The following is a 21,460-nucleotide window of genomic DNA, read 5'->3' as shown; positions in this document are numbered from 1 at the left end:
TGTGTTGGTTTGCAGAGTGGTTGGGTTGGTAGTGAGCAGCAGACTCTGCCCACCTCAGAGTCCTCCCCTCAGCCCTGAACAGACACTTAGCCTCTATGAAACTTTGTAGGCAAGTTCAAGTCTTTGGAAGATCTAAATTTATAAGTGCTTTCCCAGAAATAAGACATAAAAATCTTCCTTGCTTTTGCTCATACAAGATGTATACACCTCAGCATCCCACATGGATGACAGGATCTGCCCAGCTTGGAGGTGGCAGGGCAAAGGCATGGTATGGCCTTTCTGCAGGATCTGAGAGAGCCGGGAAGAGTTACTTGTGCATAGGACATGTAAATTGCCTCAGCTCTGCTTTCAAACATGCTGAGGGTCAAGATCCAGGGAGTAAAGCCCAGAAATACAGGAAAGGTGAAGAGTCCTTTCACGTCTTGTCCCTTAGTAGCGCAGTTACAGCTGCTGCCTATTTTCCAGTGCCTTGTGCCTGTGAAAGGAAAAACAGGGCGCAACAATCAGTGGTGGCATTATTTATTTGTTACCAAAAAGAGTCAGGGGAGAACATACAGTTGACCAGATCTACAATGCATCATCTGAATTGGAAAGTTTCTGCTCTGGGACTGGGGCAGATTTCATGTGTAGTTTCTCATTCTCGTTTACCCCGTGTATTCTCCATTGGTGCAAAGACCCACGGCAAGCTGAATACAAAACATCAGCTGCAATAGGGATAACCAGGACATGATCAGTTTTCACATGGGAACAGTTTTGTGGTTATTTGTCTTGAATGTACAATTTAGAAAAAAACAAAAACCACCTGGTTTAGAGATAGGATAAGGCATGTCTTGGGGGTTAAGGTTTGGGCTGGTAGAGACCTATGAACTAAATGAGCACAAGGTGCCGCTGGAAGTGAGCCTGGGGACCACAACAGAGCCCTGACATGTGTGAGACTTAGGGCTGATATGAGACGGGATGTGAGGTGAAAATTTTAGATTTAAGAATTAACTGAGAAGAGGCATGAGACAGTGTAGCTGCTGCTGAATTCCCATGATACACTGTTGAGTTGGCGCTTTCCCTCTGAGCTTTACCAGCTACCTTGAGCCTTGGTCATCAGTGCATTGCTGGCTGTGGTTGCAAGTGTGGCCCAGGGGCACTCGGCAGGTCTCAGATTGCTTTAGTGACCTCTGTAGTGTGACCTCAGCGGTTTCTCTTGGTTTAAACCCTAGTCTTGCGCTCATTGTCAGCCCAGCCCTAGCAACTTCTCCCAGTTCCCAAACTAAATATTATGTCTCCAGATGTGACAACACATTCAGAGTCCACCATGTAATCTGCTCAACTCAAATGTTAGCTCTGACTTCAACCTCAGCCCCTTCACTGCTCCAGTGACTCCTGATGCCCCCGGATTTCAACAGTCACATATGTTCTCAGCATTTGGTGCTGTCTCCCCCAAAGCTGTTTAGTATTCTAGCCCACCCGTTTCTTCTGATAAAACTGTAATTCTAGACCTTCCCAAAATAACGTGACCATCACCAGTCCGAGAAGAAAGTGGTCTCAAAAGAGCTCTGTGTCCTCTCCCCTTACTTTGTTCATCCACCTCCACTGAGCCTTCTCATGACCTGATGTCATCTGCTCATCCTATCCTGGATTAGAATCCCAACGCCTACTCCAACCTCAGTCTTTCCCCTCATCAAATACTAATCCTAAACAAAACTCTCACCCAGACCATAAAGGTGCTTGCTGTGCTCAACCTGTCTTAAAACAGGACCCAAGTGGAGCTGCCAGAAAGCTTTTTTTGGTAGAAACTACACTAAAATCGAGAGTCCCATGAGTTGGGCTCAGGGTTAAGGTCTGGGGATTACTATCGCTCTCTAAATTAAGTTTAGGGTTTTGTTTAGGTCCATGTTTCACATGAGCCATGAAGCAGGAAAAAATGGGAGAGTGCTGATGGTGCAGCGTGCCTCTGGTCACCAGTGCCGCTTTCCCAAGCAAATGGGCCAGGAAGCATCCTGTCACACATTTGCCTGCCTGCTTGCTGTTACAGGGATAAAATAAAAATTGGTACTGTAGGAGCAAGGTCTGACAAAAGTCTTCCTTGGAAAAACAGGCTTCAAGGAAGAGTATCTGATGTCATCACTGGGAGATGACTGGGCTAGAACAGTTTCCTTAATTAACCTCCTGTAAATAAGGTGCTTTGATGGACTGCAGCTCAGCAGTGATGCAAGGATCTGTTTCTGATGAAATTCTTCTGAATTCCAGAAGAGGTAAAGATGCTTTCACTGAGAAGGTACTGTATCCAATAATAGCTCTCGAGGTTGTAAATAAGTCTTTGATCTCTTCTGTTTCATGACTCCACATCACTTTTGAAAGATATCTGAATCTTCAACTCCCACTGAAAAATTCAGCTTTTTTTTCTTGCCCTGCTTACAACAAACACAGTCAAGTGGCGGGTCCTGGTGGTGCAGTGAGTATGAGGGAGTGACCTTCTCTTCCTTGCAGCTCAGTGACATGATCAAGAAATAGGAACAGAATGGAATATTTTGCTTGGAAGGAATATGACAGCTACTCCTATTTTATATATAAAAAGAGGGTTTGGGATTTATGTAATCAACGGTTCAAAAACTATCAGAAGAAGATTAGCTCAGGGCTGTTTGCTTGGTTGCTCGCAGCTAAATGCAAAGAAACTTGAGGCCAAAGTCTGTCCCAAACCACAGGCTCCTGTGTTGCAGACCACCCCTCAAAGCTGCGCAAGGATACTCCATTTCCAAACCTGTGCTGAGTGACAGTTACCTGTGGTACCGGGGAGAACGGCCATCTGCACACCTCTCCTGGGAGGTACACACCTCTCCTGGGAGGTGCACACATCTGTGAGCACATCCTTTCTGATTTGGTGTGTCATGTATGAAAAGAGGAGGCTCGTATTCAAACCTGTTCCCACTGTGCCCATGGCTGCAGGAGAATAAAGCTGTGGAGCCAGAAGTTAGTTCAGAGAAGCAGTCACAGGTTTTTCCATTGATTTCCATTCAGACATCCAAAGGTACTTTTTCTTTTCTCTGTGTTTTATAAAAGTGCTGCATACACCTACTTTCTGCTATAAATAAGAAATAATCATGTGCATTTAACACTTATTAAAATTCTTTTTAAATTTATATGCAAACGAGGAGCAGCCACAGGCTCCTGGCAGGTTGCCTATAGAGCCCTTTGTTCTGCAAAGATTGTACACCACTGATGAGGCAGATAAATTTGTCTTCTGTGCCATAGTCTTGTCTTTGCTCTGAATCTTTTTTATAACTACTGGAAGGTGTAGGTTGAGAAATGCTGGTTTGATTAGCTGGGCTTGTGGTTGGTCCCTTTTCATGCCAAAATCATTTAAGTGTTCCAGACATGGCATACACCCATGGAATCTACAAATATATCTCTCCCCAGTGCGTCATAATTCCTGGGGTAGCAAGTGATGAATCATCAGGATCTAATGTGAAGATAAGCTAATTAGCATTAATCAGAACTCCTGCCCGAGGTGGGAAAATGCTAGGTGAGCAGTCTTTTGGCTGCCATCTGACTTATTTAATTATTTTATTTTCATTTATTTCAATTTTATAAATCGGACTCTTCAAGTGTGCCAAGCTCATGGACTGGTAGCCAGTCCTCTGTGTCACACAAAATTTAACAAGCCTTCATGTCCCTCAGCCTCCATCTTGCCCTGATCTCACCCAGTGTCCCGCTTCTTACATCACCTGGAAGTCCACAGACCGTGACTATATCACGTTGTGGCGTGGAATGGCTGCTGGACTTGGAAGTTTCTCCCTGCAAGAAATCTTCTTGCAACCCCCTCCCATTAAAATCATTGAGTGACTGTCCCCAGAATGTAAATTACTCTTAACATATTGCAATATCACAGAAGAGAGAGTCCCATCACCTGTAGCAATGTGGTGGTAAGTATTTCCCTGTGCAGCGTAGTTGTGCTATCAGGCTTTGTTCCCTTCTGTCTGCTCTAAGAACTAACTTTCTGTATAATTTTTTAAATTGTATTACAATGTTTTTCTTCTAGCAAGGTACCTTCTAGCAAAAAATCCCAAGCAACAGAGATGACTGTAAATGCTTCCTTACATGTGCTGCCTGGATGCCAGCTGTCTTAGCCTGGTTGGGTCAGGGCTGTTGCAATCAGTGTTAAAGTCTGTGGCACAGAGGCACGAGGAATTCAGTCTCAGCAAACAGACGCCATCAAACACCACCCTCCGTGACTGCTGGCCTATTTGGAGGGTTGTTTATGACAAATTGCTTTGCTTATTGGCATCTGCAGCATGCCTCTAGGTTTTGAAATGCATTGGCTTTGGTGGCGTGTCTCCTCCTCTGCCTTCCCTGCACACCTTGGGTTTGGTAGCAGGAATCCCAGTGCAAATGGAACCAGGATTCAGATTCAGCCATAAGCATAATGATAATTAACTTGCAGTGAGACCCAAACCCTCTGAGGGAATGTTTTTAGAGATGTTTGGGCAACCGATGCACTATGTGGCACCGCAGAGGGGCTGTGGCTGTCCTCCTACCCCACAGACCCCACAACACATGTGCTGTCCGGGCCCTCCCAGCACAGCATGGGCTTGCCCTGTTGGGAACGGCTCATGGGCTCCAGGGGAAGCTATACCCAGCCCAACTGCAGCTGGGCTGCTGCAGCCTCACTGGGAGGTCGGGGAAGTGTGGTAGCAGACTCCAGAGCAAGAAAAAAGAAAATGTTTTCTACCCTGTGGGCTCAGGAGTCCTACAAAAGCCAAGTCCGTGTGGTCCTCCACCGTTGTGTCCAACACACGTCTTTGCCACCCAAAGACAAAACTGAAGTTATCTTTCCTTGAAACTGCTGGAGATCTGCCACTGGAAATGCCTTTCTTTGCCCTGGATTTTGCCATGATCCCGTAACTTATAATTACACCAACTCTCCCATGATGGTGAAACCCGCCCCTTCCTTTTTTAAGTGTGGCACACGGGCTTATTAGAGAAACCACCAAGAAGTTTCAGAGCAGCTCTGTGCCCTGCTGGCGTGGGTCAGTGAGTTTTACCTCTCGAGCATGTTCAAATGTAGCATAATTATTCCTTTTCACGTAAATACTGTTCCATAGCTCTTCACTGAACTGGGTTAAAAAAAAAAAAAAATACCAAAAAACACAACCAAAACTAAAAAGTGCAGGAGAACATATCTGCTTCTTTTACCGTGGTGAATAAACCACCTGGGCCAGACAGGAAGGTTTGTAGCCACCAGCAGATGTCATTGCAGCCAGCACAGCTTTGGACGCGTTGTGAGCAAACAGAGGCTCTGCGGGTGTTCAGGGAATGCCCCATGGAGAAGGGAAATGAAAAATACATCACGTAATCTCTGATTGCCAGGTAGCTCATTCTTAGATCACTGGTAGCTAGTTTACAGTAGATAGAGTAGATAGGAGGGATTAAATTCCACACTACAATTTGTTTTCTGCTGAATTAATTATGATTTATTAGTCCCAAGCACAAATTATAGTAATTTAAAATATTCATACATTTTTTTTAGAGAGCAACACACAAGTAGGTTGTGTTAGCAATAGTTGGGTCCTGGTAACCTAACAAGGCCAAGGATTAACAAGGAGGAGGGGGCTTTCGCTCTGCTTCATAGTAACTTCAGGTGTAATGCTCAAGAACGCATGGGGTGAGCATGCCAGTGCCCAGCAGACTCACTGGGGATGCAGGGCACCTTTTCCTGCCTCCTTGCCAGGAACATGTAGGATGTTCCTGGATCACAGTCTGTGCTGGTGCTCTGATGTTCCCTCCTGCACTGGCCCTTCTGAGGCAAATGGGGATTGGGGACAGCAGCCTGCAGGGATGAGGGCCAGGTCACTCAAAGGAGGGGCCCAGTGCCAGTATGTGTTATCTTTCCTTCTCTCCTTCATTTTCTCCACCAGGTCTCCAGGTCCTGGTAGTTTCTGCACATTCCTGTGTTAACAGTTGCATCAATGTTGGTGAAGCCTCAGCAGTAGTTTGGTCCTGTGGCCAAATCACCTTCTGGCTGCACCATCCCCAGAGCATGGCCAAATCCATGGGCTGTACCCAGCCTCTTCATCCAAAATCTGCCTGGGCGGCGATGTGCCATCCTTACCCATGCTACGCTGCTGGATGGGAGCACTGCTGGGCACGTGCCATTGAGACCCTTGTGTCACCTCCTGGTACAGCGTCAGGATTAGTGTTGTACTGGAGTTGTGTTGCTGGGGCTCACCATGCCTTGTCTGTACGTCCAAGGGCATTTATTGCCATTTTCTCACTAGTTCAAAACGCTTCCTCGGTGCAGACACCATACAGATACACTGTGTGCAGCAGTTCTGAGTGGCTAAGGGGAGATGGATCACAGTTGTGCGGAAAGTGCGGTCACCAGCACACAGTGGGACTGAGATGCTGCAGATGTGTGGAAATAAGTCCACCAGCAACTGGGCTGAGCATCTCAGTTCCAGTGTTGTGTCTTTGCAGTGTGTGGATAATGGGGTGTCAGACCTGCACAAACCCTGGAAACGATGTGCAGCTCTGTCTGGGAAGGAGGAGGGTGTGTGGGGTGTGCACAGGATAGCCTTGATGTGTGTGTTTGTGCATGTGTTTGCCTTGACATGTGTGTGTGTTTATACCTTTTCTAAGCAATTTCTAATCCCCATAAATGTCTGTGCTAGAGGCTATAGAGTGCAGGATGACACTCCTGTTGAAATCACTGGCAACATTCACTGTCATGCAGACAAAATATGGAAAAATGCTCATTAGCCTGGGATCCATGGTACTTTCTCACTCTTCTGTCTGAGGCTGTCAGACAGACAGAGAAATGCCACCAAGCTGAATGTAAGAGATTAGTGGGTAGCTGGTAGTTACTATTACACTGTTGTATTAAATGCATACAAATATTTTATATAAAATCTCCTGTTATAAGCAACATTTACTGTTTGCATGGTGAGGATCGCAACCAGAAGCGAGTCTGCTGAGCTCAATCTTGTTCAGATGCAGGAGATAACAGGTCTCCACCCTAAAAAGAAACACTTTACAGTTAAGAAATGCAATTACTGTTAAACTCTTGGTCTGATTATAGCCCCATACGAATACAAAACAGTTGTGCCGAGGCAGATAGATGGGAAGATAAGAGAGATCGATTAAAGGCAATGTTTTATAGGCCATGTCACCAATCTCCTAATTACAAACATTTACCTTGTGGGAAGCTTCGGGTGCCTGGTGAGGCTCTCGCAGGAACCCTGAGCACCGGAGGCAACTGGTGGTGGAGTGCTGTGGCCTTTGCTTAGCACAAAGCCCTTCCGAAACCCGTCACCTTTCATGTGGTGGGGCTGAGAACTGGGATCAGGGCAGTTTTGCTGCGGGGCCGGTGCTAGGAACGTTGGCGGGAGCAGATGTGGCTGCAAAGCCCGCGCGGGCAGGTGCCTCCTCACACTGAGGAAGGGAAGCGGGTTTCTGAAATGAGTAAATTCGAGTCGAAGCAGAGGTGCTAAAACATTGCAGAGCTCAACAGGCTAAAATTTCCTACTGTTGTTAAACTTGCAGTTTAAGGGTGATTTTCATTTCTCTACACTACGCTTCTGCCGCACCTGACGTTGCAGAATCAGCATGCCTGGCAAGCTGAGAGCACCTTACATTGTTTGTACACATTCTCAGAAAGAAAATGCAGTGAGCAAAACACCTGAAATCTCCCAGGCCAGTGAGATACAGCACTTCCTGCTTTTACAGTCTCTCAAAACCTGAATGAACACCTGGCAGCACTGGAGATAACAACATGTCTGTGGCCTTAAGGGAGATAAATCGTAGGGAAACTTTTGTTGACTCTAGTGTGGATTGAATCTTTTTTTCCTATCCTATAAATCTAATATCTTAGATGTTCTGTTTCTGCTCAAAGTCGCTTGGAGATGTGTTGTCCCTGCAAGGACCGGGGCAGGAGATGCAGGTACAGGCTGGGGAGCTGCAACCTGAATATACAGGCACTTTATTCTCATTTCACACATTTCAGCTGGGGACTTAGGGACTCACCTGCTCTGAGATGGAGTTTCCTCTTAAATCCCATAAATTCCTCTTAAATCCCATAATTTCCTCTTAAATCCCATCGATCACATCTTGTCTGCATTTGGGGATTTATTTCTTCAGAATGTCTTGGGCAGCTTTATGTCCTGAAATAGTAGAGAGCCAGCCAAAAAACATTAAAGGGAAGATACTGTGTTAAGCATGTGTTTTAAGAAGAAATTGCTTTCTCAGTGTAGCACCTCGGTTAAAGACAAGAGAGGTGTAAGAAAGCATAATCCTTGATAATCTATATGGTTTCTGCCTTTTACATTTTAAGGAGCTTAGATAATGGCCATAAGGTAGATGGGTTTATTTTGTAATTGCAAACTTTGCAGGGGAAATGGAAATCCTAACACAATGGAAAGAGAGTTTTAATTGGATTTTTCAGCAAACGTACAATCTGATGGTTTTGAACAATTTTACTTCAAAAGATGGAATACTAGTGGAGGATTTGATCATGTAGTAATGTCCTGAAGCAAGGGGTTTTTTGCCTGTGGATCATTGCACCAACAGCAAGAGAAGTTTTTCATTTCGAGATGTTCAGAGAGCGGGTATGGGACACAGACTTTCAGCTCAGTCTCTAATAACTAAGCTAAAGAGCTGCATTGTAGGCATGTGTGGTTTGTATGCATACAGGTGTGATAGTTACGTTTTTTTTCAGTGTAACTGATGTTCTTTGTAACTTCGGTTTCATCATTCAGCAGATACAGCTGTCAATTATTGTAATAGATCAGAAGGCATTGCAAGTACATTTTAAAAAATTTTGTGTTACGAAATGACCTGCAGTTAAATAGGTGATCCCTGATAGGGGGTTAAATTAGTTAACTATCTGGTTAAGAAAAAAATCTATGCCAGAAGCTTGATATGTTGTTGGTACCCTGGGTTATCGTCTGTTCTTCCTTCTTCTTGAGTCCTCTTTCTTCTTTTCATCTAAATGGGTACTGGGGCAGTTGTAGTAAATCAGTTTGTATGCTAAGGCAACAGCAGGCACAGAATGGAGCCCAAATCAATGAGTTCAGCAAATGCCTCCATGAAAAACACGATGTTTGTCTCGTGTCCATAAGGGCTGAAGCCCCATGCTCTCCCGAAGTGACCCTCAGGAGGAACTAAGAAAGCACCCTCTTTGTCCCAGCAAGTCTCCCAGAATGAGCTGCCTAAAGGAAAACAGTCACCTGCCTTGGGTACACTTCTGGTGGCCTTGTGTGGTGGCTTCAGTGGAGTCTCACAGTGTGGGCACATCCCACATGGGCAGAGGCAGAGACCTCTGCACCGGTGATGTACTGGGACACAGCTACCTGCTTGCACTTGAGCAACCCTGATCCCTGCCAAGTGTGGGACCAGCTGTACACACACCCTTCTGTTTACTCCGTTCTGCTCTGTTTAACATCTTTGGAAAACCTTCATGGAGGCCAGTGTTGCGGCTGACCGTGGGGCAGGGCAAGCTCCCAGGGCGAGCTGTTTTGGAAAACAAGCTTGGCCTCAAACAGAAAAAAATGGCATTTTCATGTTTTTGCCCTTCACAACCTGCATGAAATAGTGGTATCTCAAATTGATGGTGACGGGAGCAAACACACGCTGCCAGCCGCCACACTAAAGCTGCACTCCTCTGTCAGAGATGTGCCTCTGGGACTCTCTACGTGGTTCAGCTATCATGGTTCATGTGAAGCAGCACAGTCCAGTGAAGAACTACTATTGCAATCTGATCAGAGTATGAAAATAAAAGGAAAGATTCAGCATGAGTATGGCTTGTATTTGGGCCTTCTGCCTCCCGGGAAGGCAAGTGCGTCACTCAGAAGGTGGCTCAAAACTCTGTCTTGGACTTAAAATATCTCCCAACAAAACTTCGATGAAGATGCAGCCTGTGGTGAGTTGTGATTTCTATGACTTGTTTTTTCTGACAAAAATTAATGATGTTGCTTAAAATTCCTGAGCCCATGCTGTCTGGGATCAGGTGCCAAGCTCCCATACTAAAAACTAAATCTCTAAAACTGTAAGAAGACTTCAGTCCTTGCAGGTTTACACCCATTGCTTCTTGTATTCAGATGAACTCCAAACTCAAAGCAAAACCAAGTTGAAAGACCAAAGTTTCATCAATTATTTTTCTCATCAAAACCATATGAAATTGTGACTTTCTCCCTGTTTTTTTGACATGAAGCCTTTGATCAATCATGCCTTGTGAACTTTTGATCAGCCTGGGTTAAGGTAAAATCCAAGACCAGGAACATTTTGTGTGGTCTCTGGTTTCGAAGTGAAAATTCTCGCAAAGCTGTAGCCAGAAACTTGCTGGAGCTCTTGGAAAAAATATTCTGAGAAGTCAACCTAGCTGTAGCAGAATTCATTTATTATTTATTGCTTAGCATAAAGCATAAAGTTTGCTGTATTTCATTACCAGTCCAAGTTCTATTTCTCTGTTATGACACCTCCTGGCACTGTATTTAGCTGTATTTAGAAAATACAGTCTTTGAGCTGGAGACTCAAAGTTTGGAAACAAGCTCTCTCAAACCTGCTTTCCATACTGAAACCCAAAGATGAAAATAATCCCATGACCATCCACTCCCATAGTAAAATCTTATGCAATTAAATATATGAATCTCAATACCTGAAAAACAGGATTTGATGACACATGACAAGAGCTGAATTAAAATATGTATGACTTAACAGCAACATAGTAGGTAATCTTTATCATCATGAGTGCAGGGAAAATGAAATCAAGGCGTGAGGCAGGGATAGTGCAGCACGAGAGACTCCTTGTTTAGTCCTTTACCCCCAGTCCTGTTCTGGAAACAAGCCTGAGAACTATTGCTAAATAGACTATTTAGACAATACCAAAGAAAAAATGCCGTGGTAAGAGATCTGAAAAGAGGCCTGTGAGGAGTCGGTCATTGCTGTGGTACTTGGTGCATCCCATCTCTCTTGGCTTGCTGTCTCATTACCTAGTGCATTGTAGGTAATTAGGCCATTTAAGCAGCAGAGCTGCATGTTCCCCTTCAACCTGAGTGCAGTTCATGGGCTGGAATCAGACCACTCAGTCTCACATCTCAGACAGGATCTTGGGAAGCCTTGGCCCTGTGCTACTGATGGCCATGGACTGCCAGGGCAGCTCTTCGCTTGCTGTCTGCAAGGATTAGCTGGTGAGCCTTTAAAGTGCTCCTTGGTTTACATCTCATTGGAGGTAACATTTAAGGAACTTCTAGAAGTCAAGTGGCAGGACAAGATTAATTAGGATTCCTTTCTAATCCTAATTACGATGATATTTGCTTCCCACGATAGGAGGTGTTCATTATCATATGTATGTTTGTTTCTTTAGTCTGCTTCCCTTGCCCTGACAGAAAAAGGTTAAATAATATTTAATACATTTTACAGTCATTAAAAAAAAAACAACCCTTTTTAATCTGGTAAAAACATCAGATGGGCAGAAGAGAAAACCATTCAATTCCCTATTAATTTCCCTTGCTCTCTAATTATATGCAAATCCACCAAGCCCAGGTTTTAATTCAGCCATTCGCATTAAGAGATCAGAGGAAGATTCAAAATGGGAAAGCAGAGTTTGACATATCATCGGGGGCTCGTACGAATTTGACTGGAAGATAAATTCCACATTTTAATTAAAATGTTTATTCCACTCCGCACAATAACGCTTGCTTGCTTTCAGAGGGAAAAAGGAGTGTTAAGCATTAAAGGAACTAATTCCTCCTATCAAGAAAATTAGGATTTCTCCCAGGCAGACACAGGGTATCATCCAGGATTAGCAGCTGTAGCATTCTTTGTAAACATGTCACCCTTGAAAGTGAGCAACAAGGAAAACTGCTATCTCCTTACAGCTGCAGGGTGTCAATACAGCATCCCTTCGGCTCCAGAGGGGATTATCATCCCTCTGAGTCCTCCAGAGATATATTTATTATGGAAACTGGGAAATAAATGTGAGCGCAGATTAGGATAATGCCAGAGCAGCTCCATGCAGGCAGCAGCAGCTCTCCCCTCTCCCACCCAGGGGTCCCCCATGGCTTTTGGGGATTCCAATGAAGAAGATGCCCCTCACCACAGCCCTTGCTCCTCTGCATTCCCACCTGGTTGGCAAAATTAATACTAGGGTGGGAGTGAAATGGCAAGCTGCAGCTGGGCATCCCTGTGCTGTCCTGGCAGCGATGCTGTGGAAGGGTCTGGGAGAGACCCCAGAGAAGTGTTGGAGCAGCCGTGATTCATTCGTGGCCATCATGTTGGAAATAGGCTTGACATCCTTATAAATATCAAAGGATTTCACCCTAGCAGGGAAATGCAACCAAGGAATGATGATAACTATTACAAATTATCATCCCGGGTTGTTTGGTCTTATCTGCTTATTATCTGGTGGCATGTGCTTGCCCACGGCCACTGCTGTACATGTTAAACCATCTCTTGGTGTCATCTGCAAGCGCGTGGCCTCAGTGGTTTTATGTGACAGGGGAAAGCTCTTTCTGAACAGGTCTGCAGCACCACGGTATCATTATCATTATTGTTACTGTTATTACTATTATTTGTTCACAGGGCAGTCACTGAGTTTGGGGTTTACTTTCAGAGGGGGTGAGGCTTTTGATTTGTTGTCTTTTATTTTTTCAACCAATGATGTTCTCTTGTGGTGAGATTCCCCCCTGAAGCTGAGCTTGGAGACTAGCAGATGAAAAAGGGATAGATAGGATGGAATAGACTAGACTAGACTAGACTAGACTAGACTAGACTAGACTAGACTAGAATAGAATAGAATAGAATAGAATAGAATAGAATAGAATAGAATAGAATAGAATAGAATAGAATAATGACTGCCAGTAGGGGCCAGGAGCTGTCTCATCCCAAGCCTAGAGACAGGGACAACAGTCCTGTGATGGATCTCCTGTCCAGGTCCCAGGATGACAGTATTGACAGCAGCAGGACGGTGTCACGTGCCCCCTGGCACTGCCATGGCACAAAGGGGCAAGTTTCATCCCCTCTGATGTTCAGGGAATCGAAACGCTTTTGAGTCACAACAGAGTTGTTTGGTGTTTTGATTTTTGTTAACTCCCCTGCAGTCTTTCAAGTACATGGACTGGTTTTGTTTCTGTTTTAAATGGAAAGAAAAAGCTTGGGTGAGCAGCCAGGAGGCCCTCTATTAATGCCTGGGGATGTGTAAACAAACATTGGCCTCCAGAAAACTCTATGGCACTGCCACCCGGAGGGTTCTTCTTGGGCTGATTTGCTGACAGATGCAACCAGGAATCTAAGAGAGTTTTCCATCCATGGCTGCAACGCATCCTCAGCAGGGAGGGATGTGACAACTAGATGCCAAAGCCACCTGGGTTCAGTGTCAGGACCCAGCTAGGGCTGGGGTTTTGCAAAGGGATTCTTAAAAATCAGTGAAAATTCCCTGGGACCGGGACATGGCTCTTGCAGTGCAAGTCATCTGCATTTCACAGAGCCTTTGCACCCCAGGGCTCGGCCAGCCCTGGTGCCGCCCCTCAGCTGGGCACACAGAGGGTAGTGGCTCTCAAAATGGTGTCTCGAGCCTGAGTGAAGGGCAAGCCTTGGCTCTATATCACACTTATTTTGTTTTCCTCCCTTCCCCTCTCGGACATTTCCTGGATTAATTCTGAGTATCAGACTGACCACTCAGCTTTGAGAAATGGAGAGAAATAAAGGAGGTCAGATATTATCAACCTCTGCGGGTCAAGCGAGTGCCTTCTCATTTGAAGCCTCAAGTGTTACTGGTAACTCCAGGGTTTTCAGCTTTTACTTCAAATTCGGAGAACCACGGAGCATGAAGGGAACACAGATTGTTTTTTCTTCATAGCCCAGAACACGAGAGGGGCGATAACCAGAGATGGACATTGCAGAACAGGGGAAATAGCTGGGAGATGTGTAGCCCTGTCACAGCCTCTGAGTCATAATGCCCCAGCATTTGTTTCTATGTAGCCAGTGCCACCACTGCTCCTTGTGGCAGGTGGTACCTTGGGACCAGGGGGTGTTTCTGTCCCTCCTGAGCAGATACCGTGCCCCAGAGCTGCTTTTAGCATCACAGCAGCAGCATTTCCCGAGCAAGGCGGGCACTGAGCAAGGGGACTTTCTACACAGTTGAGTAGGCTTCTGGAGTGAAGTGGCTCTTCTGCCGAATGCGACTGTAAACATTGAGCAAGGATGACAAAAGTTCATGTTTCGGGGTTTTTTTTCCTCTCAGATACAGGACGTAACTACCTCTACGCTTGACCCTGTCACTGTAAGAGGAGTCTCTGGGAGGGACTTTTGATCTTTTGACTTTCCATGCATTTTTTTTCTTTTCTTTTTTCACAAAGAACCACCTACATCTTTCTCTGAGAAGATAAATACTTGAGAAGTGAAACGGTTCTTCCTGTGCCCGTAAACGGTGAAAGCTCAGCTATTTCCCCCACAGTTTAACTTAAAAATAATAACCATCTTTGCTTAAAAACAGAAACTGCCGGCACAGAAGGTCACTGAGAACTTTTAAAAGGTTTTTAAGTTCTTTCCCTGTATTTGTCCCTATCGTGCCTGGAGCTTGGCCACTTCTCTGAGTGCTAGGGCACGGAAAGTGTTAAATACTGGGGAGCTTGTGCCGTGATGCCCAAGCTGGGTCCTCTGTTATGCACATCTGAATCTAGGGGGACAGTCAGTGTCACGGGAACTGAGTCCTGCCACTAAGGCCAGTGCATCCCCTTTCATGTGCAATAAAGAGCAGAGCTGCTCAGGTTCTTCACTAGCATTTTCAAAGCAGAGCTGGAATTTAAAGAAGCCAAAAGAAATCAGAGGGAAAGGGAAGAGATGAAGGAATGAACTTCCCACTTAACCACCAAATGCAGATTGCAGGGATAAGAACTTGAGCAAGGACAGTGTTTGGATAAAAACCCGAGCAAGGACAGTTATTTGCCTGTCTACGCAATGTGTGTCTTACAGCAAACAGCTCCTTGCTGCAATGTGCAGAATTAATGCAAGAATAGCCACATATGATTACCTTCCCCTTTGGCTGCTGCTCATAAGCGTTTCTGGACCAGTCAGAGATGGGGTGTTTGTGGCAGTGGGGCTCTTCTGGCCATAGGAGACACGGTCTTCTGGTCCCTAGAGGAACTCTTGGTAGTGTTGAGGATAAGGGTCAGATACAGCCCTCTGCTCTGCAGCCATGCTGGGTGACCCAGACCCAGGCAGGGCTCAGGGGAATGCTGGTGCTGCTAAAATTTGGCTTTGCTGGAGGAATGCATGGCTGGGCAAGGGCAGCACCTGAGCGTGGGTGACTTTAACTTTCCCTGTTTCCTTTCTGCTGTGGCAGAGGGCTGGGGTGATGTGACTGCAGCAAAAGTGAGAAAATAGAAAAAAGCACACTGAGACGAGAAATGAGTCGACACCACGTTCGCCTGCGGGCTACCAAGGGCTCCAGCCCGGCGCTGCCGTCAGCACCAAAAACGGCCCGCAGCGGGTGGTTGGGCTGATCTTTTATCACAGGATCTCCTGGTGCAACACCACGGGGAAACAAGGGGTGAAAGTGTCTGCTGACGTGGTCTTGGGGCTCTGAGCTGGGAGGTTTCATCCAAACTCAGAGGTGCACAGGAGCTGTGCGGAGCTGTGTTTAAGTCACAGGTTCTGGGTCCCTGAGCACCCTGAATGACAGCATTGCCCTGTGAACCCTCCTAGCAGCAACTCCAATGCTGCAGGATGTACCCACTAATGTCCCTAATAATTTCCTAATTTGTATTGATTGTTGAATGAAGGGCCAAAAGCACAGTCCCCTTGTCTGCCTTTCTTTCTGTGGCACAATGACTAATTGTGCAATGAAAAGCAATTAATTCCTCAGTGAATCAGCAACAGCACAACTTTTGTAGGTTTTGTTTTTCGTAGCCAGTGCATCAACTTATCTCACCCTCTCTGAGAAATGATGTCAAAGCAAACACATTTGGGGCAACTTGAGCCTGGACTGCAGTCTGCAGCATGTGTGCTGCACCCAGGGCTTTGACCCTGGGGCCACCCAAATCAGGGAGAAGAGCACAGAGACTGTGCTTGGAGCTGAGCCTATCCATCTGCCTGCCGGAGGCGGGGGGACGGGGACGGGACGGGGACAGTTGGACACAGGGCACAGGTGGTGCCTTATCGGTGACAGCTGCCGGTGTGGCACAGCCACCAGCCCGAGCTGCCGTCCTCCAGCCAGGCCCTGTGCCCCATGCTGGCCACTGCCAAGCTGGGCCACAGCTCTTGCATTTCATTATTTTTGGGGCCAGCGATGTGGGAAAATTTGAAAGTGCTGTGACTAATCTCACCTCACCGCGGCTCAGCTCCTCGGCGAGGCTGCAAACCACAGTGCTCTCCCGGGCCGCTGGCTCAGCTCATGTGCCTGGGTGCTTCATGCCACCCTGCTGCGGGGTCAGGCCCTGCACCTCTGGGGTGCTTCCAGACACCCCTCCCCCAGGGCCAGGGCCAGCACAGTGTGGGCACTGGCCTTAGGGCATCATGGAGGGGCTATGGGGCTTTCCTCTCCCTGCAAACTCTTCTGCATCCATGGAGGGGCTGCCCAGACAGATGGTGGCTACCACAGCACAGGGCTTTCCAGCAGGCTCGTCTCTGCGCTGCTTGCTTTTGCACAGACCACAGGGATTTGGGCTGTCTGGGGTTTTGGTTGGTGCTTTTGACTGGTGGAATGTGTTTGGCAGCCAGGAGATAAGGTTTGCGTGAGGAGCAGGCAGCACTCCATCTCCATCATGGGGAGCATGGCACCCCTTGGAGTCATGTCCCCAGAGGTGCTGGGCCCCAGCCATACTGGTGCCAGGCACAGTCCTGTCCATGTTCCCTGGCCCCCAGGGTCCCCATGTGCAAGGAGTCACCTCTGTGTATGGAATCTTCCATGTTTATGGGACCCACAATGCCTGCAGCCTCCAGCATGCCTCAGTTCCCATATGTCTGTGAAGTCCCCTATGACATCCCCTCTGCATTTAGGGTCCCCATCAGCTAGCAGTCCCCCACCTCTCTGATGCTGACTCTGCAGAAGTTGTGCTCAACTGGAGCCTGAGCACTGAACCGCTTTCCCACAGGGAAGCCCCAGCTGCTCATCTCCAAACAGTCTCATTTCAGAGTAGCTGTTAAAATACCTTATAAAAAGCCATAGAAAAGTGGCATAGCAGGATTAAGATGTCTAGAAATCCTGTGGAAGAAACTCAAGTGGAGTTTTGCCCACTCCGAGTGGGGAACAGGGAGATGCTGTGAATTGCCTGTTTTTGCAGGAAGGTGATAGTGCACGTTCAGAATTGGCTGGTGGCATGGTGCGTCTCCTGGGGGCTTAGAGATGGCTTTTATAAAGTGAGAGCAAATTCTTCAATTCATTCTATTATTTCAAACATATGAGAAGTTTGTAAAATTCGAGGGTTTTTTTCTTACAGAACAGCATCCCCCATGTGACTTTGCCTTAAAAACAAACTGTGAAAAAGCCAGCTTTTCACTGCTCTTGTTCAAAATCTGGGAAAAACATAAAAAACTCTTGGAATACAGTCATCAAACCAAGAAGGGATGATTCTTAGGAAAGATGCTTTGTGCCTGTGTGCAACAGGGCTGATTAAGATCAGCCTTGTAAGGTGAGGTCTTGTCTTTGGCTCGTGGAATCCGAATCGTGGCAGACAGGTTTACTCTTCTCCTTTGATGTATTAAACAACTCGTCAAGGTGCAAGTCGGGTACGCAGCCACCACCTCCCTGTCAAGGATCAACCCAGGGTGCTGAGTGCAGCCATCATGAAATTTAACAAAACCTTTTTCGCTAAATTGAATGCCAACTGTTGGCAGGGGCAGTAGAACTAAGCTGCTTTATTTTAGTTACAAACTGTCTTCTGTCAGAAATTTAACTCTAAAAATGCCCGTCTGCAGGAGCAGAGGTGCAGCCCAGCACTGGTGGGATGCTGGGATCCCCAGCAGCCACCCAGGCATCTCGGTATGACCACTGCTGCTCTTAGTTGTAGCAAGGAATAGTTGTCCGAGGTTACAAAACATTCAGTTCATTTTTTGTTTATTATTTGAGTTTTTTCCTAAACTGATCCAAGCCCAAACAAATCTTTACAATTTTTTTTCCTAATAATTTCACAGAGCTAAAAACCCGGGGAGTTTTGCCACCCATGGAAATTTTTCAGTCTGATCATTTCACTCAAATGTTGATCTTCTGTGCTGTGTTTTGTTAAGATTAGCATTAAAGTTTAAAAGAAAAATCCTCAGTCAAGCAAAGCAAAACTACCAATTTTTAGCATGTCACAACTAAATAAATTAATCTTTAAAAAAATGAGTCAAAATACTTGCTAACACAAGGTGCTTTCCAGAAATGTTTGATTGCAATCTCTCACCGCTTTCTAACGAAAAGCCCACATTTTGTTTTAAAAAAACCTCATTTCTAGTTCTGAAGAGCCAGCAGCATCCTGGCATCTCAGATAACCCCTCAGGGGAGCATACAGCAGCCCATCTGCAACCCTTGCTGGGCATGTGGGGTGTGGGATGGGAGCAAAGGCAAAAGATGCTGTGCCTGGTCAGGCATCTCGGAGTCGAATACTACAGCAGTTCCCATCACCAGGGTGATCCTCAGGTGGAAAAGCTGCTGGGTTTGTGTGTGCTCAGCAAGAGGAGAGTTTTCTATCTGGCCTCAAGCTTCCCTCGCAATCAGGCACCCGTGTGTGAGTGCTGAGGTCTCCTAATTTTGCCTTGCCAACAATTAGTCTTTCTTAATAATTCATGCAACTGCATTTTCTTTTGCTCATCCAATTATCTCTAGTTATTATAGTCACTTCTTGGCTTCAACGTGGGTACTTCTTCCCTCAAAGTGGTTTTTTTTTCTTTTTAATCCTCTTCAGGCAGGTTGGTGGGGGCTGATTAGTGCCAGGAGGGTGATGCACTCCAGTCTCTGTGCCCGTCCCAGCACCGAGCGGTACTGGCTGACGGCACAAGGCTCGTGGGGACCTGATCAGGTACCCCATGGTGAGGTGATGGAAGCTCAGGGGAGCTGCAGTTTAGCAAGTTTGAGAAGGGAAAAGGCCCTTTAGGCTTGCAAAACCCATTCTGCTGCTCTGTTCCCTCTGAATGGAAATACCATTCTTGTGTTGCTGTAAATGTGCCTTTTCATTTCTGTAGCGAGGTCGTGGCTGCACAGCTCATTCCTAACCTGCCCTCAAAAGGCTGTGCTGGGAGAGGTGAGACAGAGCTTTCCTCAGAGCACTTCCGTATTTCCCCACAGCTGCTGAAGGACTTGGAGTGCCTGGGGTTGGGGCCAGGATGCTGGGCACTGGCTGCATTGTTTTGGGTGGGTGGGGAGCCAGCAGCTCTGTCACCACCTCTCTGAGCTGTATTGAAACAAGGCTTTGGGGAAGAGATGCAATAAGATGTTTCACCAAACCATGGCACATCCCCATGGTGTCCTGACCAGCAGCACCCCAGGTCCTCCCAGGGGACCTGCTGAGAGTACATCAAACCAACTGCCCTCCTATTAAATCAGTCCACTCAGCAGAAAACGTTTACATCAGGTTAATTTTATGGCGTAAGATCTTGTCAGCTGTGAAGTTCTGGCTGTGAAAAGAGTCTTCAGGGTTCATGTGCTGCAGCTGGTTTGCAGTAACTAAATCTAGACCTTGTAAAAAGAGGAATTGATACCATTTTTCTGGAGTACAGATATTATTCTGTAAATGAGGTATGGCTTCACAGCAGAGATGTGTGTGGCAGCCACAGTGCATCTGGTGAAGACCAGGAGCTGCAGAGTTTGGCCGTGGACTGCAGCTGCAGTATTTGAGCCAAGATTCAACACAGAAGGAGTCTTCTCTGTTTCTCCAGATCTTTGTGCAAAATTTCCTTCTTTCCTTGGATGGTTTAATTTGGGAGATGGATTCCTGTAACATGCTCCTTAATGGAGGAAGTGGGAAGGGTTTAAATAGCCTCTTGCAGAAATTTTTGGCTTACCTCCCTCCTAAGTATCCTTCCCACCAGCTTGTTATGAATTTAGAGAGCAGAGGAAAAGGTTTTCAGCTAGGCAAGTGCAAATGTAGAAGGGACACGGGGAAGGCCAGTGCTTCTTACTGGTGCAACATCTCATTTCCCATCTGAACTGATGGAAAATCTGAGTAACTGAGCTGCAAATTGTACCACCAACTTACCGTGTTCTGCTCTGATGAGGAAGGACAGCCCATGCCTTTGCTGTAACTGTGTGTGCTCTCTGCTTTTCATTGGTGAGGTGTCCGTCTTGTGGATCAGCATCAGGACTGTTCAGCTTCCTTTGTAGTGGTTTGTGTATTCTGTCATTGCTGTGAAAGCCGTTGGCAGTTGTCAGGCAGCAAGGCTGGCTGGCGGATGGTGCTGTGCTTCAGATCAGGTGTGGTGTGAATGGGAAGGAAAGATTTGCCCCCCCTTTGAACTGCAGAAATGCTTATGTAGAGGTTTTTAAAAATAGCTCAGCATTGAGCTTGCCCTGCTCCAGTGTCATGTTAAAATGTACATGTAGAACTGCATATCCCTAATTTAGGCTTTTGGGCTTTTAAATAACTTAAACCATAGCTAATTTTAGAAATATCACTGAAGAGGTGTTCTTTGTCTCATTTCATGGGCAGGAATAGTAAAAGCTGAGAGGTCCAAACATATGTTTAACTAAGCAGGAGACAGCCCAGCACCACTCTCCATGGGAAAACCACATAGCCCATGGCCCTGCTGCAGGACAGGAGTGCCTATACCACACTAGTTTGTGCTGGAGAGGAGGGTACATTCCCAGTATCCCTCTGTACACAGTCAATCTACACCTGGTAAGCACCAGGAATTAGGCTTTCATTCATTCGTAAATGCAAACCTGCACACCTCTTGGGTTTTATTTGCATAAGCAAACCTTTGTGGGAAAGAGAGATGCAAAGTGGAGTCTCCATCAGTCTATTTTCTTTCCCACTCTACGGGTTTCCTCCTCGAAGCAGCGATGCCAAACACAGGACTTGCTCAGGGTTCTTGGGTACAAGCAGCTCGGAGCAGCAGGGAAAGGGCTAGGACAAGTTCTGCAGGGCCATCGGCTCCAACTGCGCCTCCTCCACCAAAGCCAACTGGCATTTAGTGCTTGCTCTGTTGAGCAAAATCATTACCAAAGTGAAAGGCACCATTGAATCAAGTGCAGAGATCGTAAATGACTTGTCTAAAGGTGTCTTGGTGGCACAAGGTCTGGCTAGCAAACACCCACTCCTAGCCCCTGGAGAAATGTCTTACCTGCTCCATTCTCACTTTCTCTCCGTTTTGGGGTTTTCTCAGTCCTGTTTCTCTTTCTGGATTTATCTGGGGCAAATCCTAACATTCCACCACCAAGGCAAAGTTGGTTTGGGTTTAAAGGCAACCGTGGGCGAAACCAGGCATGTCGGGAGCAGCTTGGGGCGCTGGAGGCGAGGAGGCTGGCAGCAGACAGCAGCGCATGCCTGTCTCTCTCGCTGTG

General features: G+C 46.4%; 1 protein-coding gene across 8 annotated transcripts in view; it reads left to right on the top strand.

Moving 5' to 3' along the window:
• The window catches only part of TCF7 (transcription factor 7), a 74,426-nt gene that overhangs the window by 27,708 nt on the left and 25,258 nt on the right, over window positions 1–21,460 (top strand). The gene's annotated exons all lie outside the window — the stretch shown is intronic.

Source organism: Colius striatus, chromosome 9, assembly GCF_028858725.1.
Source record: "Colius striatus isolate bColStr4 chromosome 9, bColStr4.1.hap1, whole genome shotgun sequence".
NCBI lineage: Eukaryota > Metazoa > Chordata > Aves > Coliiformes > Coliidae > Colius > Colius striatus.
Note: the sequence above shows the minus strand (reverse complement) of the source record. Positions and strands in the feature narration are given on the sequence as shown.